The sequence below is a fragment of the Hordeum vulgare genome, chromosome 3H (assembly GCF_904849725.1).
Source record: "Hordeum vulgare subsp. vulgare chromosome 3H, MorexV3_pseudomolecules_assembly, whole genome shotgun sequence".
NCBI classification, from domain to species: Eukaryota; Viridiplantae; Streptophyta; class Magnoliopsida; order Poales; family Poaceae; genus Hordeum; species Hordeum vulgare.
Window position 1 is genome coordinate 253,071,229 of NC_058520.1, and position 21,393 is coordinate 253,092,621.

Sequence of the window (21,393 nt, forward strand, 5' to 3'; positions counted from 1 at the left end):
CCTATACTTGTGGGTCATCAGTCCTCATGTCTCTCATGTTCCTCACTTTGATGATTCGGTAGGTGTAGGTTTGGGTTGAGCATCCTGAGGAAATTTTGGTCATAGTTTTACCTCGACCCCCTTTAACAATACGGTGTTCCTATGACTCAAGAATGAAGAATATGAAACAGAAAGAGTAAATCTTCAAGCTTCAAAGTCTTTAGAGTATTTTCTTCGGGACACACAGATTCCTCATCTTCAATATCTTCGTGAGGAATATCAATTTTTTCGCAATTTCTTCGCGATCAAATTCTTCAAGGAATGACCAAAGTCTTCACCCAAAGACATACAATTTTAGGGGTCGATATTCATTGAATAACTCAAACTCATCAGCGACTTATAGAGCATGTGTACACTTACAAATGTATCAGTCTCTTAACCTATAAGTCTTCAAACCACCAAATTCACTAAGGGGCACTAGATGCACTTACGGCCCTCTTCAACCAATAGTGAATCACGCGTCACCCAAGGCGCAGTCAAGATAGAAGGGGAACGACACCATTTAATGGTGAAAGGCAGACAGGCGCCACATCGTTTCCCCACTACTTGCCCCATGGAAGGCCATGGGGGTTGGCCACATGTGTACTGACATGACCGCTTGCTACTAGGTGTGCTTCTTGGGCGGCCGCCCCTCTCCACCAATGTCGTCCCTTGCGGGACTATGCATCATGGGAAAGGTCAACAAAATTCATCATAACCGCAGGGAAACGTGGTCATGCATGCTCGTGCACTATTTTGGGCCTAGCCCAAGAACGCTACACATGTGCGTGTATGGCCCAATCCCGAGGGCTACTGTCGATGTACTAGGAAATGGGGCCCTAGTCCCCTTGACTTAGACACGGGCAAGCGCGGCCCCCAGGCCGGCAACTCCTTGTTGACCTCACACCAACCCCCAAACCAAACCAAAGAGAAGACCGAAGCAGGGTGGAAAGACTCTCAACAGCCATTAAAGATGCCCACAAGCAACGCCCGACAAGATTCCAGCCCACCAATCCACCGATCCACCTCACGAGGGGGCTGATTATCTACATCAACTAAGGTGTCAAGCGAGCAGACGGACAAGCAGGGCTGGCATGGGCACATGGCCACAGCGGCCGACCTATTGTAGATTCGAATGCACTCGTCCCGTGGTGTAGCAGAAGAATAGGAGGTAGCTGGGTGGACAACACAGAAGGAGAGGCATTCAATGCGCTCGTCCTAGTCCGCTAGGGTTAGGTCACTACAAGAAATATGCTCATACATGATGTTTTTTAAAATGTCGTTGATGAATTCGTCATAAATCTATGACGATTTCATCCGAGATCGTCGTAAACAGTTTGAGGGGATCAAATCTACATATAAATTATGACGATGTGAGTCAAAACGTCGTAACTGCATAAGATGAGATCGTCATAACTTTTACGATGATTATAAAAATGTCGTAACATGTTCTAACTATGTTGACATGTCACTCGTGGGTCCATTCTATCCCACCTCATCCTAGTTTGTGAAGCAACCTACTATTCTGCCATTCCAAAAATTCTCACAAAATTCTCATAAATACTTTGGATCATATATTCCTCAAATATGTGAAAACACTTCCTTCCAGCTGAATTAACAGAAATTTGTCTTTTTCACGAGAAGCGGATCAAAGCTTTTAGCACCCAACTATTTTGTCAATTGTACATTGAATATGGCATAGTATTTTAGAAAAATTATTTGGTTCAATTTGGCAACAAATATATGGTAGGTTCTTCACAAAAAAAATCATTTTGGGTACTCGAAAAATGCAAATGAATTTTCCGTCCAAAAAAATGGAAAACGAATTTTCCGTCCAAAGAATATGAGATCTATTGAACAAACTACGTCATGAATTTGGTCATAAGATTAATCATTTTTGGCACCCGAAAAATGGAAAATGATTTTTTTTCGAAAGAAAAATGGAAAATCACTTTTGACATGTAACCATTTGGCCAATTGCGCATAAATTATGGTCTAATATTCTTAAAAAATGGTCCGGTTCAAATTTGTAAGAAAGATTTGGTAGGTTCTTCACAAATAGTTGAATTCTGACAAACTGTGTTCACAGAAATTATAAGAAAATGAAAATATCCCAAATCACATTTTTTGTGATCCCAATGTAGACACACATGCATAATATTGGTTAATTTTGACAAACTGTATGTTTACCCCGAATAAGAGGATGAAAAATATAAGAGAAACAAAAGAAAAAGTGAAAATTATACAAGCTTAAGTCTGATTAGTGGAATGAGTTTTGACATGGATCGCTGACATGGCACACATCCGCCCATCCATCCATCCATCCACTCGTCCATCCATCGACCCGCAGCAAACCTCACCCAACCCATCTCTTCCTCTGTCTGCGCGCGAACCCTAGCCGCCGCAACCGCCTGCCACCATCGATCCTCCTCCTCCTCCTCCTCCGCTCTGTGTCCGTCTTCCACCACCGATCCGCCATCTCCCTCCACCACCCGCGGCGCGCCCCCGTCTCCGGCAACAACCGCCCGCCTGCCCGCCCGCCCGCCGTCGACGTCCTCCAGGGGGTACCCTCACCCTCCTCTCTTGTTTCGTCCTCCCCACTCCATCCATCCATCCAACAATCCACCTTTTTTTCCTGTCAGGGCGGCTTAAATTAGCTTATCCTCCGCCTCAATCCCGCCAGGTCCGCCCGTCCTCCCTCCGGCCATGGCGTCGCCGGCGCTCATCTCCGACACGGACTAGTGGAAGGCCCTCCAGGTCCGGATCCCCTCCGCCCGCCCACCCGCGGGTTACCCTCCTCCTGTTGCGTGCTTCCAATTGGATTCAACTGTGTGTTTCCTTCCCTTACCTCACCGCCCGCAGGCGCACGTCGGCGCCATCCACAAGACGCACCTGCGCGACCTCATGGCCGACGCCGATCGATGCAAGGCAATGACAGCGTAAGCCCCCCCCCCCCCGCTTCTCCCCCCCCCCCAATACCCCCGCCTGCTCTGCTCTGCTCCCCCGCGTGCCTCCGAGACGCTGATGGTCGATTCCTTGGATCGGATCGGATTGGATTTGGCAGGGAGTTCGAGGGCGTCTTCCTCGACTACGCGAGGCAGCAGGCCACCACCGAGATCGTCGACAAGCTCTTCAAGCTGGCAGAGGCGAGTCACGCCCGCCCGATTAAATCCCCTTTTGCCTCTTGTCCTTGTAATAATAAGCGGGGGAGACTAATTCGGGATCGTCATCGCAGGCCGCAAAGCTCAAGGAGAAGATGTCCGCAACCCTTCTTCAGCTATTCCATCGTGTCACTCACATGTGGCAAGATGTTATCTGCATATATGTCTCGCTGACCACTTATGTACTTTAAGTTGTACCGTTGGTAACATATGTAATCTGGGACCAAAGGAACACGTTTCTCAGTTGACTCGATTTGCTTGTCAGATCAATAGCACGGAGAACAGATCAGTGCTCCATGTGGCTCCAAGGGCTCCGAGGGACGCCGTCATAAACACGACGGTCTGAACGTGGTCCCCGAAGTTTGGGCTGTCAAGGATAAAATCAAGCAGTTTTCAGAGACTTTCAGAAGCGGCTCATGGGTAAAATTTGCAGATAAACCTCTTAATAACTTGTCAGATGTAGCAGAAAACGGTAAAACGTTGATCGCCGCTACTTCTTGGGATGCAGGTTGGGGCGACTGGGAAGCCGTTGACAAATGTCGTCTCGGTTGGGATTGGTGGTAGCTTCCTTGGGCCTCTCTTTGTGCATACGGCTCTCCAGACCGGTAAAGGAACATGTCATCAGCTCCTTTTCTAGGTCTTCTAACCTGAGACTTAGATTATTTACTGCCAGATTTTGATCTGATATATGTCGTGGAAATTTTACTATTTTTCAGACCCGGAAGCAGCAGAATGTGCCAAAGGCCGACAACTGAGATTGTAAGTTTCTACTTGGGGAATGTTTCTGTGTTTCTCTCGCCGGGACCTGGCATACCTGCTGTGCTGGCACTTACTATATATGCTCAAAAATTTATATGTGATCAACCAATATTGTGTCTTTTCTGCTTGTACCTCCTTGAATATTGTGATTGAGTGGCTATATTTTTTGACTTCTCGTACCGTCCAATATGCTCTTCATCTAGTAATCTCTGCTCAATTTTGGTTATGCTGCAGTCTTGCAAATGTTGATCATGTTGATGTTGCACGGAGCATCAAAGATTTAGATCCTGCAACCACTCTTGGTAATCATCATGTTTCACTAGTATTAACTCTCAGCAGAGATGCTCTCTCTGGTTCTACAAATATCAGCGGAAGTTCTGATCGTACTTGTCCTTCTCTTGGCATTTTACATATGAGTTGAGAAGCTGAGTACACACACAGGCAGCTAGCAGATCATATGCATGCACAAGCAGGCACACACAAACACGCACAACCACCATAGTTGTTTGTTGGTTCAGTTCAGATACATGGCAAACACCCTCAAATAAAATTGAAGATTTCTGATAGAGCTAGTTTTCCTGTGTGAAATGAAGCATTTATAAAATAAAGCTGAACTTCATCTCTGCTCCACAAAGCTCCAAATAAGTATAGGTGACTTTCATGACCTTCGTGTATATACAGAGTAATACTGGAACCTATGTTGCGAGGACGTAGTTGAATAAATTATTATAAAACTATCCAGTAACACTGGAACCACCCAGAGAATAGGAAAACTAAGGCATTAGTCTCTTGATCTATTAGCCATTTCTATTAGAAGCTTATTTTATACGGTGTTATGACTTATGAGTCCCCTTATATTCTTGAATTGTTCTTTGTTTAGTTTGGTGATGTAATGCTGAATTGTACCTTGTGTATCCTCTACACCGTCGTCGCGTTCCCTCTTGCCTACTTGCTTGTTATGATTGACTTACATGATTAATATGTTAACTAGTTGCCAATTTAGAATTCGGGTGAAATGGTTGGACCATAGGTGCATGTGTGCAGTATGCACTAGTTCAGTTCAGTGGCATGCTCTTTATTTCAGGACTTGCTTTGGGATGTGTGCACATGTGTAGTACATCATAAACATATCCTATTTTTGCATCTCACATAGTTATGTTGTTGGATTTTTGGTACCTGTTGTCAAGTTGGTAGTAATGCACGTGCTTTAACTTTTGAGATCTATTTAATTAATGTACTTTTGAAATCTGCCACAGCTATGTTCATAATCAAATCTTCGCACCACTAATTCAGCTGCAAGCCTGCAACTGAGAGATCATTATCTGTTATGCTATTGTTGTACAATACGCACACACACACACACGCATTCTTTCTTCTCAACACAAAATATGTGTAGATACAATTGACTTGTGGTTATATTTTGTTGCAGTAGAACGGATAAATCATTTGTGATACGAAGGATATTTTTAACATTATCTTCAGGATGAACACAAATCTTTTTATTTCTAATATTTTTTATATTTATTTCTTTTTGACTGATTCATGTGGAGTGTAATGTTCTTGTAGGATGACAAGTTGTTGCATCTCAAGCATGTCTCATAGGAGAGAAGAATGAAGTCCATTGTAGTGTTGGGATAGTAGCAGATGTGCCATTGTTCTATTGTGTAATTTTGTTCGCTCTTGCTATATTCCTGTGTAAGGAAATGTATTGATGAGATGAGTTATTGTGTTATGTAAACCTGGGAGATGTATTATGTGATGTTATATGATGGATGATTTTAATTCGACTTGGAGTTTTCTTAATTTGAATATTAAATAGTGTTGCATTTAATATTAGACAAATAATTGGTTGAAAAGGCCCAATAAATAGAAATGAAACCAAGTTCTTGAAAAAAAAGTTGCTGAATTCAAAAATGAATAAAAGGCCAAAACTGAAACTGGACCAAATGTATTTAGGCACTAAAAGGCCAGGGCCCAAAAAAAATTCGAAAAAGAAAAACTAAAAGTGGATTTAAATAGGCCAAGGCCCAAAAAAAGCCCAATAAGAAAAGCCCAAAAAAAATAAAACGAGCCCATGTGATCAATTGAAATGGGTTGGGCTGATTTCAGCCATGACGTTTTGATTTCGTCGTAATTTTGCCACGTAGGATTGGGTTTGATTGTCAGTGATGATTTAGGATCGTCGTAAAGGTTACGACAATCCAGGAATCGTCGTAAAGTTACGACGATTTTGATCAAAACGTCGTGGCTGTTCATTTCTGACGCTCCGTTTCCGACGCTTGGTTTTTCGTCGTGCGATCGTCGTAAATGAAAAACCGTGATGATGTAGCGACGAAAAAATAGCGTCGTGTACTAGCATATTCCTTGTAGTGGGTGTTTCCCACTACCTATCCCGACAAACAGTCTCTATAGCTGCAGTACACATTGTACACCCAGTAAAAGACCATTATAGCCACTGTAGTGAACCCTTGAGCTATAAAGGGAATCCCGAGGCTACCTTTTAGGGGGTCGACACTCTGTTCAATCGCAAGCGTAGCTGCACCTCTTGAGCATCCTTGTCGGGTTGTTGCGTTCCTGTACATGAACCCATATAATCAACCAAACAGAAATAGGATGTAGGGTCTTACACTCCCGAGCGACTCGAACCTGTATAAACCCCACGCTTGATCTAATCTACGAATGCCCTTTGTGTGCCCAAAGTGCCTTGCAGAATCATAAAGGGACCCCATAGGGTGCCATAGATTGTCATTTCCCCTGATAGTTTCTATTGGCCGACAGCCCTTCAAGACGTCTTGGCGGTGGTGACTATGCGTGAAGCATGCCAGTTCCACGCCAAGCAGATACATCATCCAGCAGAAGCCCTCCAAACCATCCCACCTTCATGTGCGTGTGCGGTCTAGGGGCTCGACCTAGTTGGTCCCCTCCCCCTGCTACGGGGGGCTTTCAATGCTTGTTCGTAGAAATCAACAAGTTTACAAATTGGACCAAAGTGGGAGCCATTGAGGAAGGTGATAGTGCAAGCAGTAATCAAGTTCGTCAAAGGGATTGTTTGCTATTTTGGAGTACCCAATAGGATCGTCACTCACAATGGCACGCAATTCACCAGCAACATCTTCATGCAGTACTAGCAGGACATCAGCGCCAAGATCTGCTTTGCATTGGTTGCGCACCATAGGAGCAATGGCCTAGTAGAAAGGGCAAATGCCGAAGTGTTGTGGGGCCTCAAGATAAGGACTTTCGACAAGCTGCACAAACACGAGAGGCACTGGATTGATGAAGTGTCGCTGGTTCTTTGATCACTCAAAATGACACCAAATCAAGCCACCAACAAGACACCCTTCTCCCTAGTCTATGGTGCACAAGCAGTACTCACAACTAAACTCACATACGGGTCACCTCAAGTACAAGCTTTCAATGAAGAACATCAAGAGCAACTATGGCAAGACGATGACATGCTCCTCAAGGAAGACCATCTCCAGGTTGTGCTATGTGCCACTCGGTACCAGCAAGCCATGCGCCGCTATCACAGCCGCAAGGTCCATGCCAGGGGTGTTGAGGAAGGTGACATTGTCCTTCGACGGATCAGGTCCATGATGGGAACAAACAAGTTGATGCCAAAGTGGGAAGTCCTTTACCGGGTAGTACAAGTCACTAGGCCCAACACAGTCTGCGTGGAGATCGAAGATGGCACTCAGGTGGTGAACTCGTGGAATATTGAGCATCTTTGCAAGTTCTACTCATGATTCACAATTGCTGGGATTCCTGACGACCCCTTTTGTACAAGTTGGCCCGACAAGACTTGTAATACCGTGTACAAAGCCAGGCAAAGACTAAGTTCCTAACCAGTAAAGCTAAGTGTTCCACAAATCCTTGTCAAAGTTCATATTTATTTATTTTGTATCATACATGAAAATTTGTGGTCACTTTTGACTTGCTCAAGGATTCTTTTGAACCGCCAAGGTTCCTAGCCTCCTCTATTTTCTCTTCTTGCTTCCTCTCAAAAGGAAGAAGGGGCCCTCGCATACAAGTCTTCTCGGGGGAAGTGATGGTATGGACACCTATGGATGCGTTGAAAAACGATCACCTTGTGGGAAGGAGTACAACAGAGATAAAGCTAAATTAAAGTTTTTCTCTTCGTCGAGAGTTGTTTTTCCTTTTGAAACAATCCCACTTGTATGAGAAAAATCTGCATGGAACGAACCCTTGTCGGATCTGTCTGTGCTCCTTGTTGTTTCGAGTCGCTCAACAACCTGAGCAGCCGCGACAAGGATGGCAAGGTGTCTAGCCGGCAACCGTGTCATCGACAAGTTGTTAAGGATCTGTTCCAAAAGCACTTACGGCAAGAATACGTGTGGCGGCATGCACTTCCAATAACGTAGGGATGGAAACATACAAGTGCAAATTCATAAGGAAGAATGCCCATTCGACAGACATAATAACACTTAATATCTGGGTGGATAGTACCCTACAATTTTCTTCGCATTTCTTTGCAGGATTACATAGGGTGTTGTTTAAATATAAAAGGAGATCTGACACTATGATGTGGCACTTAATCCAGAAACGAGGCATCACGGATGGAGTGCTAAGTTCGGACCAGCCAAGCCAAGGTGTGGCAATATCTTCCGAATGCCGCCATGGTACTGTAACACCTACTCGGAGTCATCGCCCACAAGCCTTGCGCTGGAGGAGCTATCGTCGTCATCGCTCTCACTAGAGGTGTGAAGCTTGCTTCTGATGGAGCTTTGCTCACAACACTCCAGCCAGCTGTCGGAGTTCCCAAAGAACTTCATTGAGAGTGTGGCATCTTCGTCGAACCTGGACTGGAGAAGATGCTCCGGAGCTAGACCACGGGAGTGGGCGAACGACTTTCGTCCACGCATCAGGAACATGGCGCTTCCAGGGAGTGATCGAGTGGCACCCAAGCAGGTCCATTATAGCAACCATCTGCCGAAGCCACATACCTGCAGGCCTCCTACCTTCCATGGCCCTCCCGAACAAGTCAAGAAGTCGTAGCCAGCTGCGAGGGCGCTGATACAGCGAAACCACAAATTCGTGCTCCGCGTCCCATGAAGAAGGCTCCGCCCACATAGGTGGGAGAGGAACATTTCCATGACCACCTCAATGGATAGTGTCTCGTCCTTCGCGGTCCAAAGCCGCACTTCTACAATGATAGGCCGATGTCGGACCCTGTTATTGTGACTGTAGTGCGTGTCTCGGAGGGGGTCCTCGAACCAGCCACCGGTGCTCGGGCTCGACCACGACCTCTGCCCCTTGCCATTGGACGGTCGCTCTTGTAGGAAGAAGACGAAGGAGAATGGCAGTGGTGGCTGGAAGTTTGGCAAGGGGACGGGTGAATGAACAGTCCTCTGGAGGAGCTATTGGAAACACCCTACCTAGGGGTTACCGACTAATTCATGATCATATGCATCGGAGTAAAGTATTCAACATGGCATGCATAAAAATGTTTTCTCATACATGGTAAATGGGCTGCTTGCCTTTGCTCACATAAGTCCTCGGGGTTTTCGAGGTCTTCTGCTCCAACTCCGAGTACTCGGTCTACTCCATCAACTCTCGTCGGAAACAATCATAGTAAGCCACACATCAAGCTGAAACAAAGCTACTATATAAATAGGAGTTTTATTTATCTTGGACCTCTCTAGTCATAAGAAAAATACCTGAAGCTTGCTCTAGGAGATTTGGACCATCAGGGATTTTTGAATGGACGAAAGGAGGAGTAGGTGATCCTTTAAGAAGCCAACAGAAAACATTCTGCTAAAAATGACTGGAGGCACTCATTTAACAGAGCATGATTTTGGAAACATTTAGGAAGTTGTTTCACTAAATTTGCAGTGGATATAAATATTCTAGGCATTTTCTAACATTGGATAAATAGCAAAAAGGAGCTATTTATTTAATGCAACAGAAACATGCCAGATAAAAATGTTGACTAATGCTTCAAAAATAGTGCATGATATTAGAAGACTCTGGAAATTGGAATCACTCCATTTGGAGCTGATTTGAACCCTCTAGGATTTTTGTAAGGTGGTGTTTAAAATATTCAAATGGGCATTTGAATAATAACCCCACACAAAAGTATTTTGGAAAAATGTGCAATGCCCATATCTGGATAGATTTTGAATTTAGAAACGTGTAGGAATTTGAATCATCAGATTTGGAATCCATATGAATTGTTTATGGACTTTTGAAGTTTCTGATAAAAGAAAAATAATGAAAGGGGGCTTTACGAGGGGATTAAATTGCACTCTGCATGCTAGACGGGCTGTGGGCTGGCCTAGCTGCTCGCTCGCACCAACGGAGGCCTATGCCGAAGGCGTATTTGATGGAGTGCGCTTTCCGCACGGGAAGGCGACCATAGCCAGAGGCCGCGTCCACTTAACCCGACCGGCAGGCCCGGAAGGCCGGCCTAGAGGCTGACAAATGGGGTCACCGGACCCACTGGCAGGCCCTTCTTCAACCTCACGTAGCTCCCGCGCGGCTCGATAGAGGAGCCAAATCACCGGTGGCTCTTCCAAGCATCTCAAACCGCCCCCGGCAGGACCGCGTCCACCGGAACGCTTGGGGAAGAACCCCGCATCCAACCAGGGGGTCAGCCCCCGCAGAGAGCGCCAGGGAGAGGGGGGACCTGGCCGCAGCGGAGACCGACGACAGTGGCCCTATTAGTGGTGCTTCGGCTACTAGTAGATGGAGGATAGGAGAGGGAGGAGGCGGCGGAGGTGCAGGGGATCCGGTGTGGACTAGAGAGGGAAGGGACGCCCTGCGTGCCCAGATTTGGAGGGAGGTTCGCGGCGAGCTTCGCCCATTGGAGGCAGATGGGGAGCTCCTGGCCGACTTGGGCTGGTGTGGGAGATTCAAGGAAGACAGAGGAGTAGGAGGAAGACAGAAGGGCTCGGGGGAGGCCCTAAATGGAGGGGCGCGGAGGAGACATTCGGGAGCGCCTCAGGTGCTCTGAGCACGGCGAGAGCACGCGTGCGAGAGGGAGCTTGGCGGCTTCTAGGCATCGGGAAGGGCTTGGACGGTCACAAGGGAGTGCCCTGGCGCTCTGGGACAAACTACCATGGCTAAACATGGCCTGCAGGGTGAAGACAAGGGGTAGAGCACCATTATTGCATGTCAGGAAGGTGGTCACCTCCCCACTATGTGTCCACGGCCACTCCATGGCCATACCAAGGTGTCAAACATGCAAGGCATGCGTGGGAGAGAATACTGGTGAAGTTTGAACTTCAATGGAGCAGATTAGGCAGGGGGTCACCACCCCACTATGTGTCAACTCTATTTAAGTTTGCAACATCAAACTTGGGGCTAGCAAAAAGTGTGTGCACTGAGAGGAAATTGATACGAGACCTTGTCTAGCAGTCTTTTTTATGGAAGGACTACAAGACTGCCAATTTTCAGCTCACATGAATGAGATTAGCTAGCAATTGTAGTTCAATACTACATTTCTGCCAGAAATCAAGTTGTTGATGTGCTGCTCATATTCCCCACAAGAGCATGCCATATTTTGGTTTGGAATGATGCATTAGCATGCTAGAGGCTCCGTAGAAAGAGGACGGGGCATTGGCATGAGAAGTATAGAAGAAGGGTCAAACTAGTGTTGCCAAGGTAAAAATGAGAGTTAGATAGATGGAGTCACCCTCCAATAATTGACCAGTGGCCATGGCAAGGTTATTGGAGGTGAGAGGGGATTAAAGAAGATGTGGTAAAAATTTAAGTTCAAGGACATTAGTGGAAGGGCCCAAAGTAGCAACTTTGGTAGATGCACAGAAGGTGTTTGATGGATGGTAGGGCTACCAGATGGGTTCCAATTTCTATGAAACTTAATAGGATAACATAATAGATGAAAATATGCTTTGGCACCAAATTTTGTATTTGGTGGAGAAAGTTTCCAATGTATACTTGAAAAAACCATGAAATGGGCAGAAATGGCTTTCTGCATATAAAACCATGCAAATCAATTCCCACAAATCCACAACTTACTGTGGTGGTCTTATTTGAGCATTAGAGCATGCCCAAAAAAGTTTGGGGTCAATTGGGCAAACTTTATAATGTACTATTTCCCGAATGTTAGAAATCAACAGAGCAGGTTTTGAGGGGTTTGCGACAAGTTCTTCTATTCTCCTTGATGCACCACTTGGTGTGGATGCATTATTGGAGTATCAGAACATGTCCACCAAATTTGAGCACAATTGGAGACACTTGGCAATGTAGAGTTGCTCCAATTTGGATCTAGGCAGATTGGGTTTTAGAAAAATTAAGTTAATCAAATCAACTTCGATTGAGATGAAACTTGGCAAGATCATCACATATATCACATGTGACATGCTAGAATTGTACATGAATTTATTGAGAATATTTGTTATAGAAATATTCCAAAAGCTTGAAATAGGCAGGAAGGGTTTTGAAGGGTTTTGCCTAATATTTTGAACATGACCATGTGTTGAAACTATTATATATGGAATATATATGTCCACGAAGTTTCCCTAATTTTTCTCAAATATTTTGAAAGCAATAAAAGTAACTTTCCTTCATAAGGGACCGTTCCTAGCCTCTGAGAAATGTATTTAAATAAAATAGTAAAATAACTTTTAAAGTAATAATATTGTGGTTTTGGGAAGCCAATTTGATAATCGGATTTAAATAAAATATTTGGTGCAATAGAACTTCCCTAACATGAGGACTTCTAGTACAAATCCCAACTCACGGGTTATTTGAAATCTTAAATCAAGGAAATGCTTTTGGTCAAAATAATGTTTGGTCAAAATAGTTTCTGGTCCTATAGACATGGCATGATCATTAGGCAAGGGTTTGGATCAAGGAGGTGAGTTTGGAGAGTAGCAGGAACATTGAGAGTCAAACACAAGCATACAAGCAAGCAAGCAACAATCACTTCAAGCATCACAAGCACTCATAAAAAATTTAATTGGTCCTAATTTTTGAGAAAAGTTAATTAGTCAGGAGAGTCAAACACAGGGTGTGACATACCTTACCCCCTTAAGAAAATCTCGTCCTCGAGATTTGTTAAGGTGGATGCAAGAGCCTGCTCCTGCTATGCCGTTGAACACAGCAATAACGATTTATTTTAAAACACACGGTCCGACGTAGTCACCGCAAAAATGCCAATAATTGGTGCGTCTGAGGTTTACGATGATTTTTGGAAAAAGGAAATTTTGTGCAACTACCAATTGTGCTAGTCATACGTGGTGTTGGGTGCCTACTTTGGCTGATAGGTGGGCCCATATCCCACTGTCAGCATCTTCTTCCTCCTCCGATCCTTCTCCTCCTAGCGTGTTCCCGACGCTTTCGCCACATGCGGTACCTAAGGGCGTAGGGTGCCCGGGGCCGCCCTACGGTGGTGCGCGACGAGCAAGCTGCTTGAGCAGTGAGCACTCAGCTCGTGGGCTAGTGCCTGTCGGCACTGCTCGTGGATGCCCAACGAGAACTATTGGCCGAGCGACGGGCGGGGCTGGTGGCTTCGCCAGCGGTGCACCGAGCTCGAGCTATAAAATGGCCATGGAGTCCCTTTCTTCTTCCTCACACCCGACCTCGCTCCCTGCTTCTGCTCCCGCCTACTCTTCTTCTTGTAGGTGCTCGAGGAGAGGCTCCAATGGCAGACGAGCTCATGGGGTGGCTTATAATCGTCCTATCTGGAGCGGTGGCGATGCTCATCCGGGCTCGACGCTGTATTGTGCGATCATTCATGATGATCGTCATGCTGTTGTTGCTCGAGCGGTGGCTCTCCGCGGTGGCAGGGTCGATGAAGACTAGGAAACCACGCAGTGTGCGAGTGGTGCTAGTGTGTTAGCAGCGACTCCGCGAAATAAATACCCACATTGTTTCCTTTCCAAGAAGAAATTACGGTGTGTCGCAGAGGCAGTCGGTTAGGTGATAAATGTGTGTCTGGTTCTACACTTAGTGTAAGTGGTGTAGTGAATGTGGTTGTGGTCCGGTGGATGTTTGTTCCAAGCGTGTCTTCACATGTTCGGTCTTCTAGCCTATGTGTATCTTCGTGCCATAGCTGGCGCAGCCGGCAGAAGAGTTGCAAAGAACCTTGTTGTCTCTTCTCCATCGTCGTGGCTTCTCAATTTTGTCGATGCTTCACCTTGTTTGTGTGCGATTTTCTTTTTTTGTTCGGAAGTTGCTTAGAGGAGCCCATTTTCTCAAGGTAATGCCTCACTCTCGAGAGGCATGAAGATAGGTGGAGTCTAGAATTCAAAGGATGTGAGTGAACGTGTATCGTCTTATCCATAGCACATTCTTTAGATCCCAATAGTCTAACCTCTTAGTCTATACAAAATCACCCTATATCATCGACAGTCCAAGATCACATAAGCCAACTCCACGGTCTGAGGGAAGGATCCTGACCTAAATCTCATAGGTATACTCTGACTAAGTTAGACATGCATCCCTATGTAAAAATCTTCGGGATAGCATACAAGCTTCTAAGCTTGAATCAAGACACTACAATTCCAAGTGCTCAGCTAGATCATCCAATGGACAGGATACTGCATTCCTATATTAAGGAAACACGTAGAATACCAATCCAAGATCTTGTCTCCTTTCTATGAATCCAATCAAGTGGTCCATCAATCCGGTCAATCATCACTCGACCCATCACTCCTACAACTGCAACACCGATGGGGTTGTACATGATCACTTAAAGTCCTCATGTTCCACATATTACTGCAAGGATTACTTTACATTATATCCACCAAATTTCAATATCATTGCCAACTAATCTCCAAGGCCATGCTTATACAGTTTCATAAGTTATTTCTACAACTACAATTGCTTGTACTTGTTATCCACGGAGAAACATGGTATCATGACCGATATCATTGGGCTAAATCCGATTTACTCCGATCCATGTGGTCTTTGTCATCATTCATACTCTATTGAGATTACCTATTTAAATCCAAACTCAAGTCCAATAAGAACTCCTACTTACTACTCCAAGTCATTATGGTAACACCATCAAACCATGACTACTAACCGACAAACCCAATTTATTGTGTCACCAAGATTTTAGGTCACGATCATAACTGTCATACTGAATCCAAACTTACTCCAGGAATATGTAGGTTGTGTTACTATATCAACTCGTTCCACCAAGTTCACCTACCTTTATAAGGGTCTTACGATCCACCAAGATAGTCTAGCTATATCCTCAAGACACCTATCATCATCACAACAATCCATAGTCTAATATTCTTATATCCGAGAATGGTTCTTCTTATGGCATCGGGGTTTTGGTGTTAGCTTAAGATTGAAGGATACTTGTTCACCGTGATCACTTGTTCCATCAAGAACCCGATGCTAAGCGGGGGTTTATCGGGGATCAACGGTGCTCTCGCATATCCGTGTGTTAGACACATGACCAGAAATTTGAGTTGGTAAAGCTTGTGGAGGTTAGGTTGGCCTAGGAAGTGGTTTCCAATCTCGAGGGAAGGCTTGTCTCTTATAGGTCACGTTTGGTTGACCACGTTATAGTCAGTGTCTTCAGTGTCAGTCACGTGTCGAAGTTGATCCTCAGTGCATCTTGTTTGGCTGGTCTCCAGTTGTCGAGAAAGGTGGGGAAAGGGAGGAGCATAGACGGGACTGCCAAAGGGGTGTTATAGTGCATGTGCAATCAAACTAGTGTCGCTAAGTCAACTCAAACATCAAGATAAGGCAGGTGATATAGCTGGGTACTCGTGGCCTGGGGAAAAGCACGACTTATATCAAGGAACAAACATCACACAACATGGTCCTATCCGAACCGTTTCACGGACTCGGCTTCACATGGGGGATTCACGACTCATCCTACCCTAGGGGTTCCGGACTCGATTGTTGTGCTTGCTTCGTGCTTCGGAGAGGAGTTCGCTCAATCTTCTTGGTCTCCTTACGGTGTTGCCATGCGTCTTGTTGTTTGCCGAAACGACTCAGATTGGGCTGAAAAGAGTTCTTGATGACTTCTCGTGTGATGAGCTACCGACGAGTATGGTTCCTCATGGCTGTCGTTGACAGGGTCTTCTGTTGTCTTTATAATCTTGTCGTTGTCTTCTTATCTTCCAAGGTGTCGGCAGTTCCAATTGGACAACCTTTATGCAATGACATCAGCAAGGCATGATAGAGTTTTGTCCTGCTAGTCACGTTGATCACAATATCGACACCTAGAGCGGGGGATGGAGAGAACCATTTTCCTCCTCACTAAGGTGAGGCGGACCAAATGGCGAGGTTCTCATCCACCGGTGGTGGTCGACACAACCTTGATACTGACAGGGCCGCTCTATTAGTGATGCAGATCACGGTCTTGCACATATTACGTCCTTATCATCGTAGGTGAAGGTGGCATCTCTCCGAAAAAGAGTCGAGGGTGTCGCCATCTTCTGGGTCTTGATGTCCTTGTACCTCATGGAGGTACTTCTGTTGGTGTCGTCTGATCGTAGCGTTGCCATCCTTGTCTTCCAAGTACGTGGGTTATTTCTCAGAAAGGTTGCTTCCTTCCAAGTTACCCATGAGGATTTTATGTAATCCGGTGATCAGAGGGCATAAGGGTGTTAGCGACCATTCACAAGTTTTGAAAAAGCAAATGAGGAAAGTCGAGAGAATAAGGGTGGAAGTGTTAAGGTAAAACCTTCACTTTCTTTGAAGATTTAGGAGAGGTGAGAAACATAGAGGTTTTGCAAGTACTATTGAAGGGTCTGGAAAACAGTTTTGTCCTAACTAACGTCTATGCTAACTAAGGGCTTCCTACAGTCAGGATGGCTCTGATACCAGCTCTGTGGGGGCCCCTACTTACGCGTCGAGATCGCCAAATGCACGTGTACAGTGATCCCAGAGATCAATGCTCATGAACACACAGATGCTGAATAACAAGAGTCTTACATCCAAAATTAACGTCTGATACAATAAAGGACCATCACGGTCAAGTCTTACATAGATAGGGCCAAGAAGGCCAACAAACCAAGCTTGACGAGTAGCAGAATCACTAGTCGAAAGCGTGAACCCATGCCATCAGCCTTAACCTACACGCATTCTGACTGGGATGCGTCCTAGCTCGCAGGAATGTCACCAAGTTACTCTTCACCATTCATGTTCACTCATACCTGGTCAATGAAATAACCAGTGGCAAGCCAATGAGTACTTTGAATGTACTCGCAAACAGCCCATGATACGGATAATGCAGTTGGTATGATAATAAAGTAATATGCAGCCTTTGCGGAAATCAAGTTCTGATCAAAATTGAGCAAGGTCAATGACTTGTATGGATATGCATCATAATCTAGATGGTAATCATGGATACACGTCACATATATCAACATATTTGCAGAGGGTTGAACACCACAGGTTCACCCTATATGCCAAGTCTCCAGAGTTGTCATATCATCTTACTCAAATAACACCTTAATACACACACACACACATTTGGTTTATGTGGAAACGACTGGACGTAGTTTAAGCAGCACCACCCAACTGTCCTTGATCATGGACACGGCTATTCGAATAGTTTTACACTCTGGAGAGGTCATACGATGTACCCACGAGATTCGGGAAACTTCCGTGTCACCCACGACTCGCGGTATATAACATACCCGAGGTAAGCTCCCGATCAATGCCTTTCCCCTGAAGACACTAGACAAATAGTCCACTCGACTTGTGCCCATCCCACATGATGTACGTCTTACGAGCACCAACTCTATTCCGTACCATCCACGTGGGGACCAACGGTCTGCCTAGAACACGTAAAAACAGCATAGTCGACCTACCTGGTACGACCCCGTCACGAAGTGACCATATCACTCCCGCCACTAGTAATGCGGGATTTTTGTTAGCACCAACCAAAATAATCAACAAAGCCCGTCCCATAAAGGGGTATCATGGTCGCACATCTAAGGTTGGGATAGTCGACACATCGTAAATCTAATACCATTTGTGAAATCACTCACACAAAACCTTTCCGGTACACCACTTCTTTCTCAAGTGGTCATCTAGCTCAACACCATCACCCTTGGGCACTAGTGGCACCCAACGGGGTTTTCGAAAAACCTTTGATTTCATCTTTGTGTTACCATCATCATGCATATGCTCATCCTATGCGTATCACTACTACTACTTGTCAACTTTTATCAGTGTGACCCTCATAGATGGTAAGGTCATGCCCTATGCAAGTGCTCCAAGGGGTTACCGACTAATTCATGACCATATGGATCGGAGTAAAATATTCAACATGGCATGCATAAAAATGTTTTCTCACACATGGTCAAAGGGTTGCTTGCCTTTTCTGACACAAGTCCTCGGGGTCTTCAAGGTCTTCCGGTCCAACTCCGAGTACTCCGTCAACTATCGTGAGAAACAACCACAGTAAGACTCATAGCAACCTGAAACAAAAGTGCTATATAAATAAGGGTTTTATTTTCCTTGGACCTCTCTAGTCATAAGAAAAATACCTGAAGCTTACTCTAGGAGATTTGGACCTTCACGGATTTTTTGAATGGACGAAAGGAGGAATAGGTGATCCTTTAAGAAGCTTACAGAAAACATTCTGCTAAAAACGAGTGGAGGCACACATTTAGGAGAGCATGATTTTAGAAACATTTAGGAATTTGATTCACTAGATTTGGTGTGGATATGAAGATTCTAGGGATTTTCTAACATTGGATAAATAGCCAAAAGGAGCTATTTATTTAATGCAACAGAAACATGCTAGATAAAAATGTTGACTAATGCTTCAATAATAGTGCATGATATTAGAATACTCTCAAAATTGGAATCACTCCATTTGGAGCTGATGTGAATCCTCTAGGATTTTTGTAAGGTGGTGTTTAAAATATTCAAATGGGCATTTGAATATTAACCCCATAGAGAAGACTTGGAAAAATGTGCAATGCACATATCTGGATAGATATTGAATTTAGGAACCTTTAGAAATTTGAATCATCAGATTTGGAATCCATATGAATTGTTTATGGACTTTTGAAGTTTCTGATAAAAGAAAAATAATGAAAGGGGGTTTTACGAGGGGATTAAATTGCACTCTGCGCTAGACAGGCCTTGGGTCGGCCCAGCTGCTCGCTCGCACCAGTGGAGGCCTACACCGAAGGCGTATTTGCTGGAGTGCGCTTTCCACACGTGAAGGGGACCACAACCACTTGTCGTGTCCACTTAACTCGACAGGCCGGCCTAGAGGCTGACTAGTGGGGTCGCCGGCCCCACTAGCAGACCCTTCTTCAACCACGCGGGGCTCACGCGCGGCTCGACACAGAGGAGAGGCCCACGCGTCGGCGGCTCTTCCCGGCAGCTCAGACGGCCCTCAGCAGGGCCCCGACCACCGGAGCGCTCGGGGAAGAACCCCGCATCCAACCAGGGGGTCAGCCCCCGCAAAGGAGCGGCAGGGAGAGGGGGCCCCTGGCCGCAGCGGAGACCGACGACTACGGACCTAGGAGTGGTGCCCCGGCCACGTGGATTGGGAGGAGAGGAGATGGAGGAGGCGGTGGAGGTGCAGGGGATCCGACGTGGACCAGAGCGGGAAGGGACGCCATGCGTGCCCGCATTTTGAGGGAGGGCTGCGGCGAGCTTCGGCCATTGGAGGCAGATGGGAGCTCCTGGCCGACTTGGGCTGGTCTGGGAGATTCACGAAAGAGAGGGGGGTAGGACGAAGACAACAGGGCTCGAGAGAGGCCCTAAATGGAGGGGGCAAAGGAGAGATTCGGGAGCGCCCTCGGCTCAAAGGGGAGAAAGGGGAGTACCCTAACGCTCGGGTAAGGCTTGGACGGTCAAAGTGGAGTGCCCTGGCGCTCCGGGACAAACTGCCACGGCTAACCATGGCATGTAGGGTGAAGACAAGGTGCAGAGCACCATTATTGCACACCAGGGAGGTGGTCACCACCCCACTACATGTCCACGGCCAACCCATGGCCATACTAAGGTGTCAAACATGCAAGGCATGCGTGGGAGACAGCACTGGTGAACTTTGAACTTGAATGGAGCAGATTGGGCAGGGTTTCAGCTCTGTTTAAGTTTGCAACAATAAAGTTGGCGCTAGCAAAAAGTGTTTGCACCGAGAGGAAATTGAGATGAGACCTTGTCTAGCAGTCTTGTTTCTGAAAGGACTACAGGACTGCCAATTTTCAACTCACGGGAATGAGATTAGCTAGCAGTTGTAGTTCAAGACTACATTTCTGCCAGAAATCAAGTTGTTGATGTGCTGCTCATATTTCCTACATTAGCATGCCATATTTTGGTTTGGAATGATGCATTAGCATGCTAGAGGCTCTCTCGAAAGAGTGGGGGCATTGGCATAAGGAGAAGTATAGCAGAAGGGTAAAACTAGTGTTGTCAAGCTAAAAATGAGAGGTAGATAGATGGAGTCACCCTCCAATAATTGACCTGTGGCCATGGCAAGGTTATTGGAGGTGAAACGGGACTACAGAGAGTTGTGGTAAAAATTTAAGCTCAAGGAGATTAGTGGAAGGGGCCAAAGCAGCAACTTTGGTAGATGCACAGAAGGTAATTGATGGATGGTAGGGCTACCAGATGGATTCCAATTGCTATGAAACTTAACATGATCACATAATAGATGAAAATAGGCTTGGGCACCAAATTTGGTATTTGGTGGAGAAAGTTTCCAATGTAGACTTAAAAACCCGTGAAATGGGCAGAAATGACTTTCTGCATATAAAACCATGCAAATCAATTCCCACAAATCCACAACTTAGTGTGGTGGTCTTATTTGAGCATTAGAGCATGCCCAAAAAGTTTGAGGCCAATTGCAGAAACTTTATAATATAAAGTTTCCCCAATGTTAGAAATCAACAGAGAAGGTTTTGAGGTGTTTGGGACAACCTCTTCTATTCTCCTTGATGCGCCACTTGGTGTGGATGCATTATTGGAGTATCAAAACATGTCCACCAAATTCGAGAACAATTGGAGACACTTGGCAATGTAGAGTTGCTCAAATTTGGATCTGGACAGATAAGGTTTGAGGATAATTAAGTGAATCAAATCAACTTGGATTGATCTGAAACTTGGCAAGATCATCACATATATCACATGTGACATGCTAGAATTTTACACGAATTTATTGAGAATATTTCTTATAGAAATATTCCAAAAGCTTGAAATAGGCACAAAGGGTTTTGAAGGGTTTTTCCTAATATTTTGAACATGACCATGTGTTGAAACTCTTATATATGGAATATATATGTCCACTGAGTTTCCCTAAATGTTCTCAAATATTTTGAAAGCAATAAAAGTAACTTTCCTTCATAAGGGACCATTCCTCGCCTCAGACTAAGGTATTTAAATAAAATAGCAAAATAACTTTTAAAGTAATAATATTATGGTTTTGGGAAGCCATTTTTATAATGGAATTTAAATAAAATATTTGGTGCAAAATAACTTCCCTAACATGAGGACTTGTAGTACAAATCCCAACTCATGGGTTTTTGAAAGCTTAAAT

General features: G+C 45.2%; 1 pseudogene; it reads left to right on the forward strand.

Moving 5' to 3' along the window:
* The first annotated feature begins 2,724 nt into the window (after window positions 1-2,724).
* On the forward strand, window positions 2,725-4,374 carry LOC123439843 (annotated as a pseudogene).
* Window positions 4,375-21,393: the final 17,019 nt, after the last annotated feature.